The sequence below is a fragment of the Triticum aestivum genome, chromosome 2B (assembly GCF_018294505.1).
Source record: "Triticum aestivum cultivar Chinese Spring chromosome 2B, IWGSC CS RefSeq v2.1, whole genome shotgun sequence".
Classification (NCBI taxonomy): Eukaryota; Viridiplantae; Streptophyta; class Magnoliopsida; order Poales; family Poaceae; genus Triticum; species Triticum aestivum.
The window spans coordinates 463,799,581-463,822,074 of record NC_057798.1 but is presented as its reverse complement, the minus strand read 5'-3'; positions in this window follow the sequence as shown (position 1 = coordinate 463,822,074).

Genomic DNA, 22,494 nt, shown 5'->3' with positions numbered 1-22,494 from the left:
CTAGTGGCTTCTCTCAAGAGCATAAGTATTCTACGGTGGGTGAACAAATTACTGTTGAGCAATTGACATAATTGAGCATAGTTATGAGTATATCTAGGTATGATCATGTATATAGGCATCACGTCCGAGACAAGTAGATCGAAACGATTCTGCATCTACTACTATTACTCCACTCATCGACCGCTATCCAGCATGCATCTAGAGTATCTAGAGGGATAAATTCATGCAATATGATAAAAACCCCATCTTGTTATCCTCGATGGCAACAATACAACACGTGCCTTGCTGCCCCTACTGTCACTTGGAAAGGACACCGCAAGATTGAACCCAAAGCTAAACACTTCTTCCATTGCAAGAACTACCAATCTAGTTGGCCAAACCAAACGGATAATTCGAAGAGACTTGCAAAGATAACTCAATCATACATAAAAGAATTCAGAGAAGATTCAAATATTATTCATAGATAAGCTGGATCATAAACCCACAATTCATCGATCTCAACAAACACACCGCAAAAATAAGATTACATCGAATAGATCTCCATGAGAGAGGGGGAGAACATTGTATTGAGATCCAAAAAAAGAGAAGAAGCCATCTAGCTACTAGCTATGGACCTGAAGGTCTGAAGTAAACTACTCACACTTCATCAGAGGGGCTATGGTGTTGATGTAGAAGCCCTCCATGGTAGATTCCCCCTCCGGCGGAGCTCCGGAATAGGCCCCAAGATGGGATCTCATGGATACACAAAGTTGCGGCGGTGGAATTAGGTTTTTGGCTCCGTATTTGATCTGTCGGGGGTACGTAGGTATATATAGGAGGAAGGAGTACGTCGGTGGAGCAACAGGGGGGCCACGAGGCAGGGGGGCGCGCCCTAGGGGGGGCGCCCCCACCCTCGTGACTGACTATTCTGCTTCTTGGAGTAGGGTCCAAGTCTCCTGGATCACGTTCGGTGAGAAAATCACGTTCCCGAAGGTTTCATTCCATTTGGACTCCGTTTGATATTCCGTTTCTTTGAAACACTGAAATAGGAAAAAAAGAACAATTCTGGGCTAGGCCTCCGGTTAATAGGTTAGTCCCAAAAATAATATGAAAGTGGAAAATAAAGCCCAATATAGTCCAAAACAGTAGATAAAGTAGCATGGAGCAATCAAAAATTATAGATACGTTGGAGACGTGTCAGGCATCCCCAAGCTTAATTCCTGCTCGTCCTCGAGTAGGTAAATGAAAAAAAAGAATTTTTGATGCGGAGTGATACTTTGGCATAATTTCAATGTAAATCTTCTTAATTGTGGCATGAATATTCAGATCCAAAAGATTCAAGACAAAAGTTCATATTGATATAAAAAATAATAATACTTCAAGCATACTAATCAAAACAATCATGTCTTCTCAAAATAGCATGGCAAAAGAAAGTTCATCCCTACAAAATCATATAGTGTGGCTGTTGCTCTATCTTCATCACACAAAGTATTTAATCATGCACAACCCCGATGACAAGCCAAGCAATTGTTTCATACTATAATAATCTCAAACTCTTTCAACTTTCATGCAATACATGAGCGTGAGCCATGGACATAGCACTATAGTTGGAATAGAATGGTGGTTGTGGAGAAGACAAAAAGGAGAAGATAGTCTCACATCAACTAGGCGTATCAACGGGCTATGGAGATGCCCATTAATAGATATCAATGTGAGTGAGTAGGGATTGCCATGCAACGGATGCACTAGAGCTATAAGTATATGAAAGCTCAACAAAAGAAACTAAGTGGGTGTGCATCCAACTTGCTTGCTCACGAATACCTAGGGCACTTTTGAGGAAGCCCATCATTGGAATATACAAGCCAAGTTCTATAGTGAAAAATTCCCACTAGTATATGAAAGTGACAACATATGAGACTCTCTATCATGAAGATCATGGTGCTAATTTGAAGCACAAGTGTGGTAAAAGGATAGTAGCATTGCCCCTTCTCTCTTTTTCTCTCATTTTTTTTATTTTGGGCCTCTTCTCATTTTTTTATGGCCACTTTTTTTTCGTCCAGAGTCTCATCCCGACTTATGGGGGAATCATAGTCTCCATCATCCTTTACTCACTGGGACAATGCTCTAGTAATGATGATCATCACACTTTTATTTTTCTTACAACTCAACAATTACAACTCGATACTTAGAACAAAATATGACTCTATATGAATGCCTCCGGCGGTGTACCGGGATGTGCAATGACTCATGAGCGACATGTATGAAAGAATTATGAACGGTGGCTTTGCCACAAATACAATGTCAACTACATGTTCATGCAAAAAGCAATATGAAAAAAGTAATGTGTGTCATATGAACGGAACGGTGGAAAGTTGCATGGCAATATATCTCGGAATGGCTATGGAAATGCCATGATAGGTAGGTATGGTGGATGTTTTGAGGAAGGTATATGGTGGGTGTATGATACCGGCGAAAGGTGCGCGGTATTAGAAAGGCTAGCAATGGTGGAAGGATGATAGTGCGTATAATCCATGGACTCAACATTAGTCATAAAGAACTCATATACTTATTGCAAAAATTTAGAAGTCATCAAAAACCAAAGCACTACGCGCATGCTCCTAGGGGGATAGATTGGTAGGAAAATACCATCGCTCGTCCCTGACCGCCACTCATAAGGAAGACAATCAATAAATAAAATTGTGCTCCAACTTCATCACAAAGTGGTTCACCATACGTGCATGTTACGGGAATCACAAACTTCAACACAAGCATTCTTTAAATGCATAATCACCCAACTAGCATGACTTTGATATTATCACCTCCATATCTCAAAACAATTATCAAGAATCAAACTTATCTTAGTATTCAACGCACTCAAAAGAAAGTTCACATATCTTGAATACCAAGTATATTATCATTAAGCAAATTACCATGCTATTAATGACTCTCAAAATAATCTAAGTGAAGCATGAGAGATCAATAGTTTCTTTAAAACAAATCCACCACCGTGCTCTAAAAGATCTAAGTGAAGTACTAGAGCAAAAATTATCACGCTCAAAAGATATAAGTGAAGCACTATGAGCAAAACTATCAAGCTCAAAAGATATACCTGAAGCACATAGAGTATTCTAACAAATTCCAATTCATGTATGGCTCTCTCAAAAGGTGTGTACAGCAAGGATGATTGTGGTAAACTAACAAGCAAAGACGCAAATGATACAAGACGCTCCAAGCAAAACACATATCATGTGGTGAATAAAAATATAGCTCCAAGTAAATTACTGATGGAACTGGATGAAAGAGGGGATGCCTTCCGGGGCATCCCCAAGCTTTGACTTTTTGGTGTCCTTGGATTATCTTGGGGGTGCCATGGGCATCCCCAAGCTTAGGCTCTTGCCACTCCTTGTTCCATAATCCATCAAAAGAATTCACCCAAAACTTGAAAACTTCACAACATAGAACTCAATAGAAATCTTGTGAGCCCCGTTAGTGAAAGAAAAAAAAAGACTACTTCAAGATACTGTAATGAACTCATTCTTTATTTATATTGGTGTTAAACCTACTATATTCCAACTTCTCTATGGATTATAAACTATTTTACTAGCCATAGATTCATCAAAATAAGCAAACAACACACGCAAAACAGAACAGTCTATAGCAATCTGTAACTAACGCAAACTTCTGGAACTCTAAAAATCCTACCAAAATAGGAAGTCCCGGAGAATTTGTCTATTGAATAGAAGCAAAAAACATCAATGCAAAAGAACGTTCCTGTGATTTAACAAAATTATATTCGTGCGTGCAAAGTTTCTGTTTTTCAGGAGAATCAAATCAACTATCATCGTAGGTTATCCTATAGGTTCTACTTGGTACAAACACTAATTAAAACATAAACCACATCCAAATAGAGGCTAGATGGATTATTTATTCCTAAACAGAAGCAAAAACAAAAAACAAAATCAAAATTGGGTTGCCTCCCAACAAGCGCTATCGTTTGAAGCCCCTAGCTAGGCATAAAAGCAAGGATAGATCTAGGTATTGCCATCTTTGGTAGGCAATCCATAAGTGGCTCTCATGATAGATTCATATGGTAATTTTATTTTCTTTCTAGGGAAGTGTTCCATGCCCTTCTTTAAGGGAAATTGGAATCTAATATTCCCTTCCTTCATATCAATAATTGCACCAATCATTCTAAGGAAAGGTCTACCAAGAATAATGGGACATGAAGGATTGCAATCTATATCAAGAACGATAAAATCTACGGGCACATAATTACTATTTGCAACAATAAGAACATCATTAATTCTTCCCATAGGCTTTTTAATAGTGGAATCCACAAGATGCAAGTTTAGAGAGCAATCATCAAAGTCACGGAAATCTAGCAAATTACATAAAGTTTTGGGAATAGTAGAGACACTAGCACCCAAATCACATAAAGCATGAAACTCATAATCCTTAAAATTTTAATGGTAGGTTCCCACTCATCATAGAGTTTTCTAGGGATAGAAACTTTCAACTCAAGTTTTTCTTCATAAGATTGCATCAAGGCATCAACAATGTGTTCGGTAAAGGCCTTATTTTGACTATAAGCATGAGGAGAATCTAGCACAGATTGCAACAAGTAAATACAACCAATCAAAGAGCAATTTTCATAATTAAATTCCTTGCGATCCAAAATAGTGGGTTTAGCAACATCTAGTTTTTTTTCTTTCAATCCCACTTTCATCAATTTCATCATCAAGATCTAGAAACTCTGAATTCTTAGAACGCCTTCTAGGTAAAGGAAGATCATATTCAGTTTCATCAAGATTCATATTGCAAAACAAAGATTTAATGGGGGACACATCAATAACTTTTAGATCTTCATCTTGATTTTCATAGGAATTTGGTTTAGCGGCCATCTTATTGACTAAGGTAGCTTGCATATCCGAAATTTCAGCGGTCATCTTTTCAAGACGAGCAATTTGGGTTCTTATACCATCAAACTCTTTAGACATATCATCGAGTTCTTTATTCATATAACTAATAGAACTTTTTTCTTCCTTAAGCTCATTTCTAAAGAAATTATTATGCTCAAATTGCAAAACCATAAACTTTCTAACATTGCTTTCGATCTCCTCTAGCCTTTTAAGGTGAAGGTCACCAAATCTAGGTAGAGCCATCGCAACAAGCAAGCAAACTAACACACCAGCAAACAGAAAGGCAATGGGACAAGGCAAAAGGGAAAGAGAGGAGGAGATTGGGAAAGAGAGGGAGAATAAAACGGCGAGGGTGAAGTGGGGGAGAGTAAAACGAGAGGAAAATAATGTAATGCGAGAGATAGGGATTTTGATGGGTACTTGGTATGGTTGACTTGCTTGCGTGAGCCTCCCCGGCAACGGCGCCAGAAATTCTTATTGCTACCTCTTGAGCACTGCATTGGATTTCCCCGAAGAGGAGAGGATGATGCAGCAAAGTAGCGTAAGTATTTCCCTCAGTTTTTGAGAACCAAGGTATCAATCCAGTAGGAGACCACGCACAAGTCCTTCGTACCTACACAAAACGACAGCTACTCGCAACCAACGCGATTAGGGGTTGTCAATCCTTCACGATCACTTACGAGGGTGAGATCTGATAGATATGATAAATAATATTTTTGGTATTTTTGATATAGAGATGCAAAGTGAAAAGTAAAAGGCAAAGTAAAAACAAAGCAAGTAATAAAGTAATGGAGATTGATATGATGAGAATAGACCCGGGGGCCATAGGTTTCACTAGTGGCTTCTCTCAAGAGCATAAGTATTCTATGGTGGGTGAACAAATTACTCTTGAGCAATTGACATAATTGAGCATAGTTATGAGTATATCTAGGTATGATCATGTATATAGGCATCATGTCCAAGACAAGTAGATCGAAACGATTCTGCATCTACTACTATTACTCCACTCATCGACCGCTATCCAGCATGCATCTAGAGTATTAAGTTAAAAACAGAGTAACGCCTTAAGCAAGATGACATGATGTAGAGGGATAAATTCATTCAATATGATAAAAAAAACCATCTTGTTATCCTCGATGGCAACAATACAATACGTGCCTTGCTGCCCCTGCTGTCACTGGGAAAGGACACCGCAAGATTGAACCCAAAGCTAAACACTTCTCCCATTGCAAGAACTACCAATCTAGTTGGCCAAACCAAACGGATAATTCGAAGAGACTTGCAAAGATAACTCAATCATACATAAAAGAATTCAGAGAAGATTCAAATATTATTCATAGATAAGCTGGATCATAAACCCACAATTCATCGGTCTCAACAAACACACCGCAAAAATAAGATTACATCGAATAGATCTCCACGAGAGAGGGGGAGAACATTCTATTGAGATCCAAAAAAAGAGAAGAAGCCATCTAGCCACTAGCTATGGACCCGAAGGTCTGAAGTAAACTACTCACACTTCATCGGAGGGGCTATGGTGTTGATGTAGAAGCCCTCCGTGGTAGATGCCCCCTCCGGCGGAGCTCCGGAACAGGCCCCAAGATGGGATCTCGTGGATACAGAAAGTTGTGGCGGTGGAATTAGGTTTTTGGCTCCGTATTTGATCTGTCGGGGGTACGTAGGTATATATAGGAGGAAGGAGTATGTCGGTGGAGCAACAGGGGGGCCACGAGGCAGGGGGCGCGCCCTAGGGGGGGCACCCCCACCCTCGTGACCGACTCTTCTGCTTCTTGGAGTAGGGTCCAAGTCTCCTGGATCACGTTTGGTGAGAAAATCACATTCCCGAAGGTTTCATTCCGTTTGGACTCCGTTTGATATTCTGTTTCTTCGAAACACTGAAATAGGCAAAAAAACAGCAATTCTGGGCTGGGCCTCCGGTTAATAGGTTAGTCCCAAAAATAATATAAAAGTGGAAAATAAAGCCCAATATAGTCCAAGACAGTAGATAAAGTAGCATGGAGCAATCAAAAATTATAGATATGTTGGAGACGTATCAGGCATCCCCAAGCTTAATTCCTGCTCGTCCTCGAGTAGGTAAATGATAAAAAAGAATTTTTGATGCGGAGTGATACTTTGGCATAATTTCAATGTAAATCTTCTTAATTGTGGCATGAATATTCAGATCCAACAGATTCAAGACAAAAGTTCATATTGATATAAAAAATAATAATACGTCAAGCATACTAATCAAAGCAATCATGTCTTCTCAAAATAGCATGGCAAAAGAAAGTTCATCCCTACAAAATCATATAGTGTGGCTGTTGCTCTATCTTCATCACACAAAGTATTTAATCATGCACAACCCCGATGACAAGCCAAGCAATTGTTTCATACTTTAATAATCTCAAACTCTTTGAACTTTCACGCAATACATGAGCGCGAGCCATGGACATACCACTATAGGTGGAATAGAATGGTGGTTGTGGAGAAGACAAAAAGGAGAAGATAGTCTCACATCAACTAGGCGTATCAACGGGCTATGGAGATGCCCATCAATAGATATCAATGTGAGTGAGTAGGGATTGCCATTTAACGGATGCACTAGAGCTATAAGTATATCAAAGCTCAACAAAAGAAACTAAGTGGGTGTGCATCCAACTTGCTTGCTCACGAAGACCTATGGCACTTTTGAGGAAGCCCATCATTGGAATATACAAGCGAAGTTCTATAATGAAAAATTCCCACTAGTATATGAAAGTGAGAACATATGAGACTCTCTATCATGAAGATCATGGTGCTACTTTGAAGCACAAGTGTGTTGAAAGGATAGTAGCATTGCCCCTTCTCTCTTTTTCTCTCATTTTTTTATTTTGGGCCTTTTCTCATTTTTTTATGGCCTCTTTTTTTTCGTCCGGAGTCTCATCCCGACTTATGGGGGAATCATAGTCTCCATCATCCTTTCCTCACTGGGACAATGCTCTAATAATGATGATCATCACACTTTTATTTTTCTTACAACTCAACAATTACAACTCGATACTTAGAACAAAATATGACTCTATATGAATGCCCCCTGCGGTGTACCGGGATGTGTAGTGACTCATGAGCGACATGTATGAAAGAATTATGAATGGTGGCTTTGCCACAAATACAATGTCAACTACATGTTCATGCAAAAAGCAAGATGAAAAAAGTAATGTGTGTCATATGAACGGAACAGTGGAAAGTTGCATGGCAATATATCTCGGAATGGCTATGGAAATGACATGATAGGTAGGTATGGTGGCTGTTTTGAGGAAGGTATATGGTGGGTGTATGATACCGGTGAAAGGTGCGCGGTATTAGAAAGGCTAGCAATGGTGGAAGGATGAGAGTGCGTATAATCCATGGACTCAACATTAGTCATAAAGAACTCATATACTTATTGCAAAAATTTAGAAGTCATCAAAAACCAAAGCACTACGCGCATGCTCCTAGGAGGATTGATTGGTAGGAAAAGACCATCGCTCGTCCCCGACTGCCACTGATAAGGAAGACAATCAATAAATAAAATTGTGCTCCAACTTCATCACAAAGCGGCTCACCTTACGCGCATGCTACGGGAATCACAAACTTCAACACAAGCATTCTTTAAATTCATAATCACCCAACTAGCACCACTTTGATATTATCACCTCCATATCTCAAAACAATTATCAAGCATCAAACTTATCTTAGTACTCAACGCACTCAAAAGAAAGTTTCACATATCTTGAATACCAAGTATATTATCATTAAGCAAATTACCATGATATTAACGACTCTCAAAATAATCTAAGTGAAGCATGAGAGATCAATAGTTTCTTTAGAACAAATCCACCACCGTGCTCTAAAAGATCTAAGTGAAGTACTAGAGCAAAAATTATCACGCTCAAAAGATATAAGTGAAGCACTATGAGCAAAACTATCAAGCTCAAAAGATATAAGTGAAGCACATAGAGTATTCTAGCAAATTCCAATTCATGTATGGCTCTCTCAAAAGGTGTGTACAGCAAGGATGATTGTGGTAAACTAACAAGCAAAGACGCAAATTATACAAGACGCTCCAAGCAAAACATATATCATGTGGTGAATAAAAATATAGCTCCAAGTAAATTACCGATGGAAGTGGACGAAAGAGGGGATGCCTTCCGGGGCATCCCCAAGATTTGAATTTTAGGTGTCCTTGGATTATCTTGGGGGTGCCATGGGCATCCCCAGGCTTAGGCTCTTTCCACTCCTTGTTCCATAATCCATCAAAAGAATTCACCCAAAACTTGAAAACTTCGCAACACAAAACTCAATAGAAATCTCGTGAGTTCCGTTAGTGAAAGAAAACAAAAGACTACTTCAAGGTACTGTAATGAACTCTTTATTTATTTATATTGGTGTTAAACCTACTGTATTCCAACTTCTCTATGGATTATAAACTATTTTACTAGCCATAGATTCATCAAAATAAGCAAACAACACACGCAAAACAGAATCTGTCAAAAACATAACAGTCTGTAGCAATATGTAACTAACGCAAACTTCTGGAACTCTAAAAATCCTACCAAAATAGAAAGTCCTGGAGAATTTTTCTATTGAACAGCATCAAGAAGAATCAACGCAAAATAACGTTCCTGTGATTTAACAAAATTATATTCGTGCGTGCAAAGTTTCTGTTTTTCAGCAGAATCAAATCAACTATCATCGTAGGTTATCCTATAGGTTCTACTTGGTACAAACACTAATTAAAACATAAAACCACATCCAAATAGAGGCTAGATGGATTATTTATTCCTAAACAGAAGCAAAAACAAAAAAAAACAAAATTGGGTTGCCTCCCAACAAGCGCTATCGTTTAAAGCCCCTAGCTAGGCATAAAAGCAAGGATAGATCTAGGTATTGCCATCTTTGGTAGGCAATCCATAAGTGGCTCTCATGATAGATTCATATGGTAATTTTATTTTCTTTCTAGGGAAGTGTTCCATGCCCTTCTTTAAGGGAAATTGGAATCTAATATTCCCTTCCTTCATATCAATAATTGCACCAATCGTTCCAAGGAAAGGTCTACCAAGAATAATGGGACATGAAGGATTGCAATGTATATCAAGAACGATAAAATCTACGGGCACATAATTACTATTTGCAACAATAAGAACATAATTAATTCTTCCCATAGGCCTTTTAATAGTGGAATCCGCAAGATGCAAGTTTAGAGAGCAATCATCAAAGTCACGGAAATCTAGCAAATTACATAAAGTTTTGGGAATAGTAGAGACACTAGCACCCAAATCACATAAAGCATGAAACTCATAATCCTTAATTTTAATTTTAATGGTAGGTTCCCACTCATCATAGAGTTTTCTAGGGATAGAAACTTTCAACTCAAGTTTTTCTTCATAAGATTGCATCAAGGCATCAACAATGTGTTCGGTAAAGGCCTTATTTTGACTATAAGCTTGAGGAGAATCTAGCACGGATTGCAACAAGGAAATACAACCAATCAAAGAGCAATTTTCATAATTAAATTCCTTGAGATCCAAAATAGTGGGTTTAGCAACATCTAGTTTTTTTTTTCTTTCAATCCCACTTTCATTAATTTCACCATCAAGATCTAGAAACTCCGAATTCTTAGAACGCCTTCTAGGTAAAGGAAGATCATATTTAGTTTCATCAAGATTCATATTGCAAAACAAAGATTTAATGGGGGACACATCAATAACTTTTAGATCTTCATCTTGATTTTCATAGGAATTCGGTTTAGCAGCCATCTTATTGACTAAGGTAGCTTGCATATTTGAAATTTCAGCGGTCATCTTTTCAAGACGAGCAATTTGGGCTCTTATACCATCAAATTCTTTAGACATATAATCGATTTCTTTATTCATATAACTAATAAAACTTTTTTGTTCCTTAAGCTCATTTCTAAAGAAATTATTATGCTCAAATTGCAAAACCATAAACTTTCTGACATTGCTTTCGATCTCCTCTAGCCTTTTAAGGTGAAGGTCACCAAATCTAGATAGAGCCATCGCAACAAGCAAGCAAACTAACACATGAGCAAACAGAAAGGCAACGGGAAAAGGCAAAAGGGAAAGAGAGGAGGAGATTGGGAAAGAAAGGGCGAATAAAACCGCAAGGGTGAAGTGTGGGAGAGGAAAATGAGAGGCAAATAATGTAATGCGAGAGATAGGGATTGTGATGGGTACTTGGTATGGTTGACTTGCTTGTGTGATCCTCCCCGGCAACGGCGCCAGAAATTCTACTTGCTACCTCTTGAGCACTGCGTTGGATTTCCCCGAAGAGGAGAGGATGATGCAGCAAAGTAGCATAAGTATTTCCCTCAGTTTTTGAGAACCAAGGTATCAATCCAGTAGGAGACCATGCACAAGTCCCTCGTACCTACACAAAACAATAGCTACTCGCAACCAACACGATTAGGGGTTGTCAATCCCTTCACGGTCACTTACGAGGGTGAGATCTGATAGAGATGATAAATAATATTTTTGGTATTTTTTATATAGAGATGCAAAGTGAAAAGTAAAAGGCAAAGTAAAAACAAAGCAAGTAATAAAGTAATGGAGATTGATATGATGAGAATAGACCCGGGGGCCATAGGTTTCACTAGTGGCTTCTCTCAAGAGCATAAGTATTCTACGGTGGGTGAACAAATTACTGTTGAGCAATTGACATAATTGAGCATAGTTATGAGTATATCTAGGTATGATCATGTATATAGGCATCACGTCCGAGACAAGTAGATCAAAATGATTCTGCATCTACTACTATTACTCCACTCATCAACCGCTATCTAGCATGCATCTAGAGTATTAAGTTAAAAACAGAGTAACGCCTTAAGCAAGATGACATGATGTAGAGGGATAAATTCATGCAATATGATGAAAAAAACCATCTTGTTATCCTCGATGGCAACAATACAATACGTGCCTTGCTGCCCCTGCTATCACTGGGAAAGGACACCGCAAGATTGAACCCAAAGCTAAACACTTCTCCCATTGCAAGAACTACCAATCTAGTTGGCCAAACCAAACGGATAATTCGAAGAGACTTGCAAAGATAACTCAATCATACATAAAAGAATTCAGAGAAGATTCAAATATTATTCATAGATAAGCTGGATCATAAACCCACAATTCGTCGGTCTCAACAAACACACAGCAAAAAGAAGATTACATCGAATAGATCTCCACGAGAGAGGGGCAGAACATTGTATTGAGATCCAAAAAGAGAGAAGAAGCCATCTAGCTACTAGGTATGGACCCGAAGGTCTAAAGTAAACTACTCACACTTCATCGGAGGGGCTATGGTGTTGATGTAGAAGCCCTCCATGGTAGATGCCCCCTCCGGCGGAGCTCCGGAAAAGGCCCCAAGATGGGATCTCGTGGATACAGAAAGTTGCGGCGGTGGAATTAGGTTTTTGGCTCTGTATTTGATCTGTCGGGGGTACGTAGGTATATATAGGAGGAAGTAGTACGTTGGAGCAATAGGGGGGCCACAAGGCATGGGGGCGCCCCCCACCTTCGTGACCAACTCTTCTGCTTCTTGGAGTAGGGTCCAAGTCTCCTGGATCACGTTCGGTGAGAAAATCACGTTCCCGAAGGTTTCATTCTGTTTGGACTCGGTTTGATATTCTGTTTCTTCGAAACACTGAAATAGGCGAAAAACATCAATTCTGGGCTGGGCCTCCGGTTAATAGGTTAGTCCCAAAAATAATATAAAATTGGAAAATAAAGCCCAATATAGTCCAAAACAGTAGATAAAGTAGCATGGAGCAATGAAAAATTATAGATACGTTGGAGACGTATCACTCCCCTTGTGTCGAATCAGTAAATTTGGGTTGAATACTCTACCCTCGTAAACTATTGCGATCCCCTATACTTGTGGGTTATCAAGACCTTTTTCTGGTGCCATTGCCGGGGAGCATAGCTCTATTCTTTGAGTCACTTGGGATTTATATCTGTTGATCACTATGAGGAACTTGAAAGATGATAGAACCAAGAGTTTTCCCTAAACTACTAGGGGAGGTAAGGAACTGCCATCTAGGTCTTCACTTGATTCACCTTCTGTTTTAAGTAAACTTGCGACACCTGCACCTGCTATTAATTATGATATGTAGCATGTTATTGATGATGCCACTTCTGCTATGCATGATGCTTATGATGAAACTACTTATCTGCTTGATAATAATGTGCCATTAGGTGAATTTCTGGATGAACAACTTGCTAGGGTTAGAGAGAATTAAATTATTGAAACGATGATATTAATGAAAGTGATGATGAAGATTGTCCCCCTAGATATGAATTGCATCTTGTACCTGAGGGTTATGTTATGGATGAAGAAACTGCTAGTATGTGGGGGAATCATAGTCTCCATCATCCTTTCCTCACATGGGACAATGCTCTAATAATGGAAATCATCAGACTTTTATTTATTTACAACTCAAGAATTACAACTCAATACTTAGAACAAAATATGACTCTATGTGAATGCCTTCGGCGGTGTACTGGGATATGCAATGAATCAAGAGCGACATGTATGAAAGAATTATAAAGGTGGCCTTGCCACAAATACGATGTCAACTACATGATCATGCAAAAGCAATATGACAATGATGGAGTGTGTCATAATAAACGAAACGTTTTAAAGTTGCATGGCAATATATCTCGGAATGGCTATGGAAATACCATAATAGGTAGGTATGGTGGCTGTTTTGAGGAAGATATAAGGAGGTTTATGGGTGATAGAGCATATCGTATCACGGGGTTTGGATGCACCGGCGAAGTTTGCACCAACTCTCAAGGTGATAAAGGGCAATGCACGGTACCATTGAGGCTAGCAATGATGGAAGGGTAAGAGTGTGTATAATCCATGGACTCACATTACTCATAAAGAACTCACATACTTATTGCAAAAGTTTATTAGGCCTAGAAGCAAAGTACTACTATGCATGCTCCTAGGGGAAGGGTTGGTAGGAGTTAACCATCGCGATCCCGACCTCCACTCATAAGGAAGGCAATCAAAAGAACACCCCATGCTTCAAATTTATCACACAATGTTTACCATACGTGGATGCTACGGGACTTGCCAACTTTAACACAAGTATTTCTCAATTTCATAATTACCCAACTATCATGAATCTAACATTATATCAAAACAATTACCAAGTATCAAATTTATCATAGTATTCAATGCACTCTATATGATAGTTTTTATTATACCCAACTTGGATGCCCATCATATTAGGACTAGCCAAAGCAAATACCATGCTGTTCTCAAAGACACTCAAAATAATATAAGTGAAGCATGAGAGATCAATAGTTTCTACAAAATGAAACCACCGTCGTGCTCTAAAAAGATATAAGTGAAGTACTAGAGCAAAATTGTCTAGCTCAAAAGATATAACTGAAGAACATAGAGTATTCTAATAAATTCTGAATCATGTGTGTCTCTCCCAAAAGGTGTGTACATCAAGGATGATTGCGGTAAACTAAAAAGCAAAGACTCATATCATACAAGACGCTCCAAGCAAAACACATATCATGTGGTGAATAAAAATATAGCCTCAAGTAAAGTTACCGATAGACGAAGACGAAAGAGGGGATGCCTTCCAGGACATCCCCAAGCTTAGGCTTTTGGTTGTCCTTGAATTTTACCTTGGGGTGCCTTGGTCATCCCCAAGATTAGGCTTTTGCCACTCCTTATTCCATAATCCATCAAATCTTTACCCCAAACTTGAAAACTTCACAACACAAAACTCAACAGAAAATCTCATGAGCTCCGTTAGTGCAAGAAAACAAACCACAACTTTAAGGTACTGTAATGAACTAATTATTTATTTATATTGGTGTTAAACCTACTGTATTCCAACTTCTATATGGTTCATATCCCTCAATACTAGCCATAGATTCATCAAAATAAGCAAACAACACACGGAAAACAGAATCTGTCAAAAACAGAACAGTCTGTAGTAATCTGTAACTTTTGAATACTTCTGGAACCTTAAAACTTATACCAAAATAGGAAGTCCTAGGAAATTTTTCTATTAATCTTCTTCAAAAATAGTCAACTGAAAATAACATTTCTGTGATTTATTAAAATTATTCTCGTGCGCGCAAAAGTTTCTATTTTTCAGCAAGATCACATTAACTATCACCCAAGATGATCCTATAGGTTCTACTTGGCACAAACACTAATTAAAACACAAAACCACATCTAAAGATAAGCTAGATGAATTATTTATTACTAAATAGTAACAAAAATAAAATTGGTTTGCCTCCCAACAAGCACTATCATTTAACGCCCCTAGCTAGGCATAAAAGCGAGAATAGATCTAAGTATTGCCATCTTTGGTATTTGTGTTTTTAATGGAGTTATGCTCGGATCCGGGAGGTTCCTTGCATTTTCCTTCATGCTCAGAGATCTTTAGATCTAGAGCATCCAACCGCTTATTGTAAAGTGTAATCAAAGTATTCAGGCGGTTGAGATTCCCACCAACATTTTTAAGAGGTTCAATAGATTTTTGCAATTTGCATAATTTCTCTAAGATTTGGGTTCCCTCTTGAGTAAGGGGTGGTCCCTTTTGTAGGGGAAGTACTCCTACTATCCCCTCTATAACTTCATAAGCAAAACTAGGATCAATTTCAATAAAATTCCCTTCAGCGGAAAAATCAAGGAGTTGTCTATGGGATATGGTTAGCCCAACATAAAAATTGGAAGTAAAATCTTGAAATCTCCTTCTATATTGCAACTACGATAGGATTCTAACATCCTATACCAAGCATCTTTTATGTTTTCTCCTTTTCTTTGTTTGAAGTGGATGACTTCAAAATCGGGAGACGAAGGTATGAAGACAGAGCTAGCCATGATGACGAACGACGACACAAGAGGCAAGCGAAAAAGAGGCGAACGGGAAAGAGAGGGCGAATAAAACGGCAAGGGTGAAGTGGGGTAGAGGAAAACGAGAGGCAAATGGCAAATAATGTAATGCGAGGGATAGAGTTTGTGATGGGTACTTGGTATGTCTTGACTTGTGTGTAGACTCCCCGGCAACGGCGCCAGAAATCCTTCTTGCTACATCTTGAGCACTGCGTTGGTTTTCCCTTGAAGAGGAAAGGGTGACACAGCAAAGTAGCGTAAGTATTTTCCTCAGTATTGAGAACAAAGGTATCAATCTAGTGTGAGGCTACACGCAAATCCCTCGTACCCACACAAACAAATAAGAACCTTGCAACCAACGTGATAAAGGGGTTGTCAATCCCTTCACCGTCACTTGCAAAAGTGAGGTCTGGTAGAGATAATAAGGTAAGAGAAATATTTTTAGTATTTTTATGATGTAGATTGGAAAGTAAAGATTGCAAAATAACATAGTTTGGAAACTTATATGATGGAAAATAGACCCAGGGGCCATAGGTTTCACTAGTGGCTTCTCTCAAGATAGCATAAGTATTAAGGTGGGTGAAAAAATTACTGTCGAGCAATTGATAGAAAAGTGCATAGTTATGAGAATATCTACGCATGATCATGTATATAGGCATCACATCCGCTACAAGTAGATCGAAACGATTCTGCATCTACTACTATTACTCCACACATCGTCCGCTATCCAGCATGCATCTAGAGTATTAAGTTCATAAGAACAGAGTAACGCATTAGGCAAGATGACATGATGTAGAGGGATAAACTCAAGCAATATGATATAAACCCCATCTTTTTATCCTCGATGGCAACAATACAATATGTGCCTTGCTGCCTCTGCTGTCACTAGGAAAGGACACCGCAAGATTGAACCCAAAGCTAAGCACTTCTCCCATTGCAAGAAAGATCAATCTAGTAGGCCAAACCAAACTGATAATTCGAAGAGACTTGCAAAGATAACCAATCATACATAAAAGAATTCAGAGGAGATTCAAATATTTCTCATAGATAAACTTGATCATAAACCCACAATTCATCGGATCTCGACAAACACACCGCAAAAAGAGTTACATCAAATAGATCTCTAAGAAGATCGAGCAGAACTTTGTATTGAGAATCAAAGAGATATAAGAAGCCATCTAGCTAATAACTATGGACCCGAAGGTCTATGGTAAACTACTCACACTACATCGGAGAGGCTATGGTGTTGATGTAGAAGCCCTCCATGATCGATTCCCCCTCCGGCGGAGCACCGGAAAAGGCCCCAAAATGGGATCTCACGGGTATAGAAGGTTGCGGCGGTGGAATTAGGGTTTCGTGGTGCTCCTGGATGTTTTCAAGGTATATGGATATATATAGGGGAAGGAAGTCGATCAAGGGAGCCACGAGGGTGGGGGGCGCGCCACCCCCCTGGGGCGCGCCTCCTTGCGTCGTGGCCTCCTCATTTTTTTCTTGACGTCCACTCCAAGTCTCCTGGATTGCGTTTGTTCCAAAAATAACTCTCCTGAAGGTTTCATTCCGTTTGATATTCCTTTTCTGCGAAACACTGAAATAGGCAAGAAAACAGCAATTTGGGCTGGGCCTCCGGTTAACAGGTTAGTCTTAAAAATAATATAAAAGTGCTTAGTAAAGCCCATTAAACATCCAAAACAGGTAATATAATAGCATGGAACAATCAAAAATTATAGATAAGTTGGATACGTATCAGATACGCGAGCCGGACCTTGAACCACGAAGAGAAGCTCTAGTGTGGCCCTGCGAATGGCCGTCGGATGAATTTATGATACAAGCTGGCTTCAAGGATGAATTTGATGACTATGTGTGTAATGCTGATATTGAGGACTTTGTAGCAGATAAGTGTCACCAATACTATCACCTCATTGATTCCTTTGTGCGGAGGTTTAACTTTACATCTAAGCGCAACACTCACATTGTTATATTTGACCTCTATGATAAATCTTACACCTTGGACCTTGAAGATTTTAACACTGCTTGTAAAATCCCACAGTGGGGCAACTTTAGTGAACCTCGCAAATCTGAATATAAAGAATTTCTTGCTAGTATCACTATGGGAGAAACTAGAGATATCGCACAAGCTACAATAGGGAGCATTCATTTCCCTTCCATACATTATTTTGCTCTCTTTATAGGTAGATGCATTAATGGTAAAGCTGAGCTTTGTCACATGTGCGTCCTAGATCTTAGTGTCCTCAAGAGTGCGATATTAGGTGATAAACAATATAACTGGGGGGCCATTGTTACACGGAGGTTACATCTTAATGATTATAGTGCTATGGTTCGCCATCAATTTCTTGAGAGGAACAAACAGTCCCTCCAGTACCGACTAATCTTTGACAGACGGCGTGTTGTCCATATTACTCTCCCTGCTCCTACTTTCTTTAACTTTCAGGCAAACATGAGATATTTTATAACCAGGGAGGATGCAAATGAATATGAGAGGAGGACGGAGGCGGCTCGCCTCCAGGCTGCAGCTCTCTAGGCAGTAGCTGCTGCATCTAAGTACAACCCCGACTACAACTTTGGATATCCGCCAGCCCAGTCGTGGCCATAGACCAACTTAGGCCAAAAGCCTAAGCTTGGGGGAGTACGTATTTCTCACCGATAATACAATCATGTTCACACACTCATTCTAGTTGTGGATGTTCATACTTTTTCATTGTACTATCCTTGCTAGTTTATTTTCTTTTCTTGCTTTCTTCTTGTGTGTTTGAAAAACCTTGAGAAGAACCAAAAAAATTAGTTGTAGCTTTTAGCTAGTTTACTTTCCATGCTTGTAGTAGTAGTAATTAAAAGAAAATCCAAAAAGATTTCTCGCTCTTCTTTTGCTTGTTGGGAGCTTTCCAATGTAAATAGTTTTATTTTTCTTTGAATTTCTTTTTTTCCTTTGGGAGTCGAGAGGAGAAGACCACGATGAAAATGATGAGTGGCTCTCATATGCATTATTGTTGATCTAACCAAGAGCCCATATTACCTTGTCTTCTCCTTTGAATTAAATGTTTGCATATTCCAGCTTAGTCCAATGCACGTGCACTATTATTATTATCCACACCGTTTGGTCGTGCAAGTGAAAGGCAATAATGATGATATATGATGAAATGATTGCGATGAGAGAAGCTGGTATGAACCCGACCTATCTTGTTTTTGTAAATATGGTTAGTTCATTGTTCCTGATTCAGCCCATTATGAATGAAACATGTTTGCAATGACAATTAGAGATTATAGTTATTCATGCCATGCTTAATTAGCTAGGAGTTTATAATGGTTTACCTTGCGTGCCAACATGCTATTAAAATGGTTGTGATGTGGTATGATAGGGTGGTATCCTCCTTTAAGTGATTCGAGTGGCTTGACTTGGCACATGTTCACGCATGTAATTGAAACAAAATCAACATAGCCTTCACGATATTTATGTTCATGGTGATTTATATCCTACGCATGCTTGCACTCATTGTTGGTTAATCTTAATGCATGTTCATGACTATTGTCGCTCTCTAGTTGGTCGCTTCCCAGTCTCTTTCTAGCCTTCACTTGTACTAAGCGGGAATACTTCTTGTGCATCCACTTCCATAAACCCCAAAGTTATTCCATATGAGTCCACCATACCTACCTATATGCCGTATCTACCTACCGTTCCAAGTAAATTTATATCTGCCAAACTCTAAACCTTCAAATGAAACTCTGTTTTGTATGCTCGAATAGCTCATGTATCAACTAGGGCTATCTATATCTTCCATGCTAGGTGGGCTATTCTCACGATGAGTGGACTCCGCTCATCATTCACGAGAAAATGGCCGGTAACCAGGATGCCCAGTCCCATGCTAAAATCAAATCAAAATTATTGCAAACAAAACTCCCCTAGGATTGTTGGTAGTTTGACGGCACCCGTTGTTTCGGATCAGCCGTGGAATGTGCTCGTTGGTGGTGGGGGAGTATAAACTTTACCATTCTGTTTGGGAACCGCTTATAATGTATGTAGCATGGAAGATATCGAGATCTCTTGGTTGTTATGTTGACAATGAAAGTATGCCTCTCAAAATATTATTTATCTCATTTTCAAAACTCAAGCTTTGGCACCTCTGCAAATCCCTGTTTCCCTCCATGTAGGGCCTATCTATTTACTTTTATGTGGAGTCATCATCCTATTATTAGAAAGCACGAGATGGAGAGCACCGCTGTCATTTGCATGCATCGCTATTAACTTACATTGAGTATGACTGTGACTGGATTTCTTTTGCCATGAATTACAATGTCTAGTCAGTCCTTGATCTTCAGGGGTGCTTTGCATTTTTGTTTTGCGGTCTCGGAAAGGGCTAGCGAGATACCATCTTATTATATCATATTATGATTGTTTTGAGAAAGTGTTGTCATCCGAGATTTTTTTATTATTGCTCGCTAGTTTATTATGCCATTGATATGAGTAAACATGAGACCTAAATGTTATTGTGAATATGGTTAGTTCATAATCTTTGCTGAAAACTTGAATGCTGACTTTACGTATTTGCAACAACAAGATCAAACAGAGTTTGTAAAAGTTTTTCTTTATCACTTTCAGTTTTTCAACTGAATTGCTTGAGGACAAGCAAAGGTTTAATCTTGGGGGAGTTGATATGTCTCCAACGTATCTACTTTTCCGAACACTTTTGCCCTTGTTTTGGACTCTAACTTGCATGATTTTAATGGAACTAACCCGGACTGACGCTGTTTTCAGCAGAATTGCCATGGTGTTATTTTTATACAGAAATAAAAGTTCTCAGAGTAAGTCACGTTTTGGAATTAATAAAAATATTGGCAAAAGAATCAACAGAGGGGAACCCACACCCTGTCCACGAGGGTGCAGGGCGCGCCCACCCCCCTGGGGCATGCCCCCCTTCCTCGTGGGTTCCCTGGACCTCTGCCGACCTCAACTCCACTTCTATATATTCACTTGGGGAGAAAAAAATCAGAGAGAAGGATTCATCATGTTTTACGATACGGAGTGCCACCAAGCCCTAATATTCCTCGGGAGGGCTGATCTGGAGTCCGTTCGGGGCTTCGGAGAGGGGAATCCGTCGCCATCGTCATCATCAACCATCCTCCATAACCAATTTTATGATGCTCACCACCGTGCGTGAGTAATCTCATCGTAGGCTTGCTGGACGGTGATGAGTTGGATGAGACTTACCATGTAATCGAGATAGATTTGTTAGGGTTTGATCCCTAGTATCCATTATGTTCTAAGATTGATGTTGCTATGACTTTGCTATGCTTAATGCTTGTCACCAGGGCCCGGGTGCCATGATTTCAGATCTGAACCTATTATGTTTTCATGAATATATGTGAGTTCTTGATCCTATATTGCAAGTCAATAGTCACCTACTACGTGTTATGATCCGGCAAACCCCGGAGTGCCAATAGTCGGGACATTTCCCGATGATGACCGTAGTTTGAGGAGTTTGTGTATTCACTAAGTGCTAATGCTTTGGTCCGGTATTCTATTAAAAGAAGGCCTTAATATCCCTTAGTTTCCAGTAGGACCCCGCTGCCATGGGAGGGTAGGACAAAAGATGTCATGCAAGTTCTTTTCCATAAGCACGTATGACTATATTCGAAATACATGCCTACATTACATTGATGAACTGGAGCTAGTTCTGTGCCACCCTTTGTTATAAATGTTGCATGATGAATTGCATCCGACATAATTATCCATCATTTATCCATTGCCTATGAGCTCGTTTCATATTGAACATTGCTTAGTTACTTCTCCGTTGCCACTATTACAATTGCTACAAAACTGCTACTGTTACTTTTGTCACTGTTACCGTTACTTCCATACTACTTTGATACTAAATACTTTGCTACAGATATTAAGTCTTTTAGGTGTGGCTGAATTGACAACTCAGCTGGTAATACTTGAGAATATTCTTTGGCTCCCCTTGTGTCGAATGAATAAATTTGGGTTGAATACTCTACCCTCGAAAACTATTGAGATCCCCTATACTTGTGGGTTATCAGTGTGTATTGTGTTGTTGCCACTAGGGATGAAAAGATGATTTCATAGTTATCCTTTGAACATAGGATGAAGATAATATATCATCTATTTCATGTTATCATACTTAATGCAATACTTTATTTTATTACTTGATACTTTAAGAAGCATGCTGGATTGTGGTCTTGGATGGAGTATTAGCTATAGATGCAGTTTAATAACGATATATATGTGTTTGGACGTGATGCTGGTGTGTTAATTATGACATGTATAATCATTGTCATGAAATCTGCAATTTAATCGACGAGCAATTGTAATTTGGTCACCACACCATGCTAACTTTAGGAGAGAAACGATGAACCTATGAATCCTGGTCCATTCATTCTTTTTATTCTCTTCCAACCTCAATCAACACTCTTTTTACAATTCCTTGTTTTTACCTTTCATTGCAACTAATCTTTCATACACACTTGTGTTTATTCCTTTGTAACTAGCAAGCCTAGTGAGACTGACAATCTTGCTAGTTTCGTTGGGGCCAAGGTAGTTTTGTATTTGTGTGTGCAGGTATTGATCATTGGTCGTGTTACCAAACTCCTGCTAGTCGGATAAACCTTATGGTCATCTACTTTATGGCAAAATTGATGCTTGTTGCAAACCCGTGCATTTGGG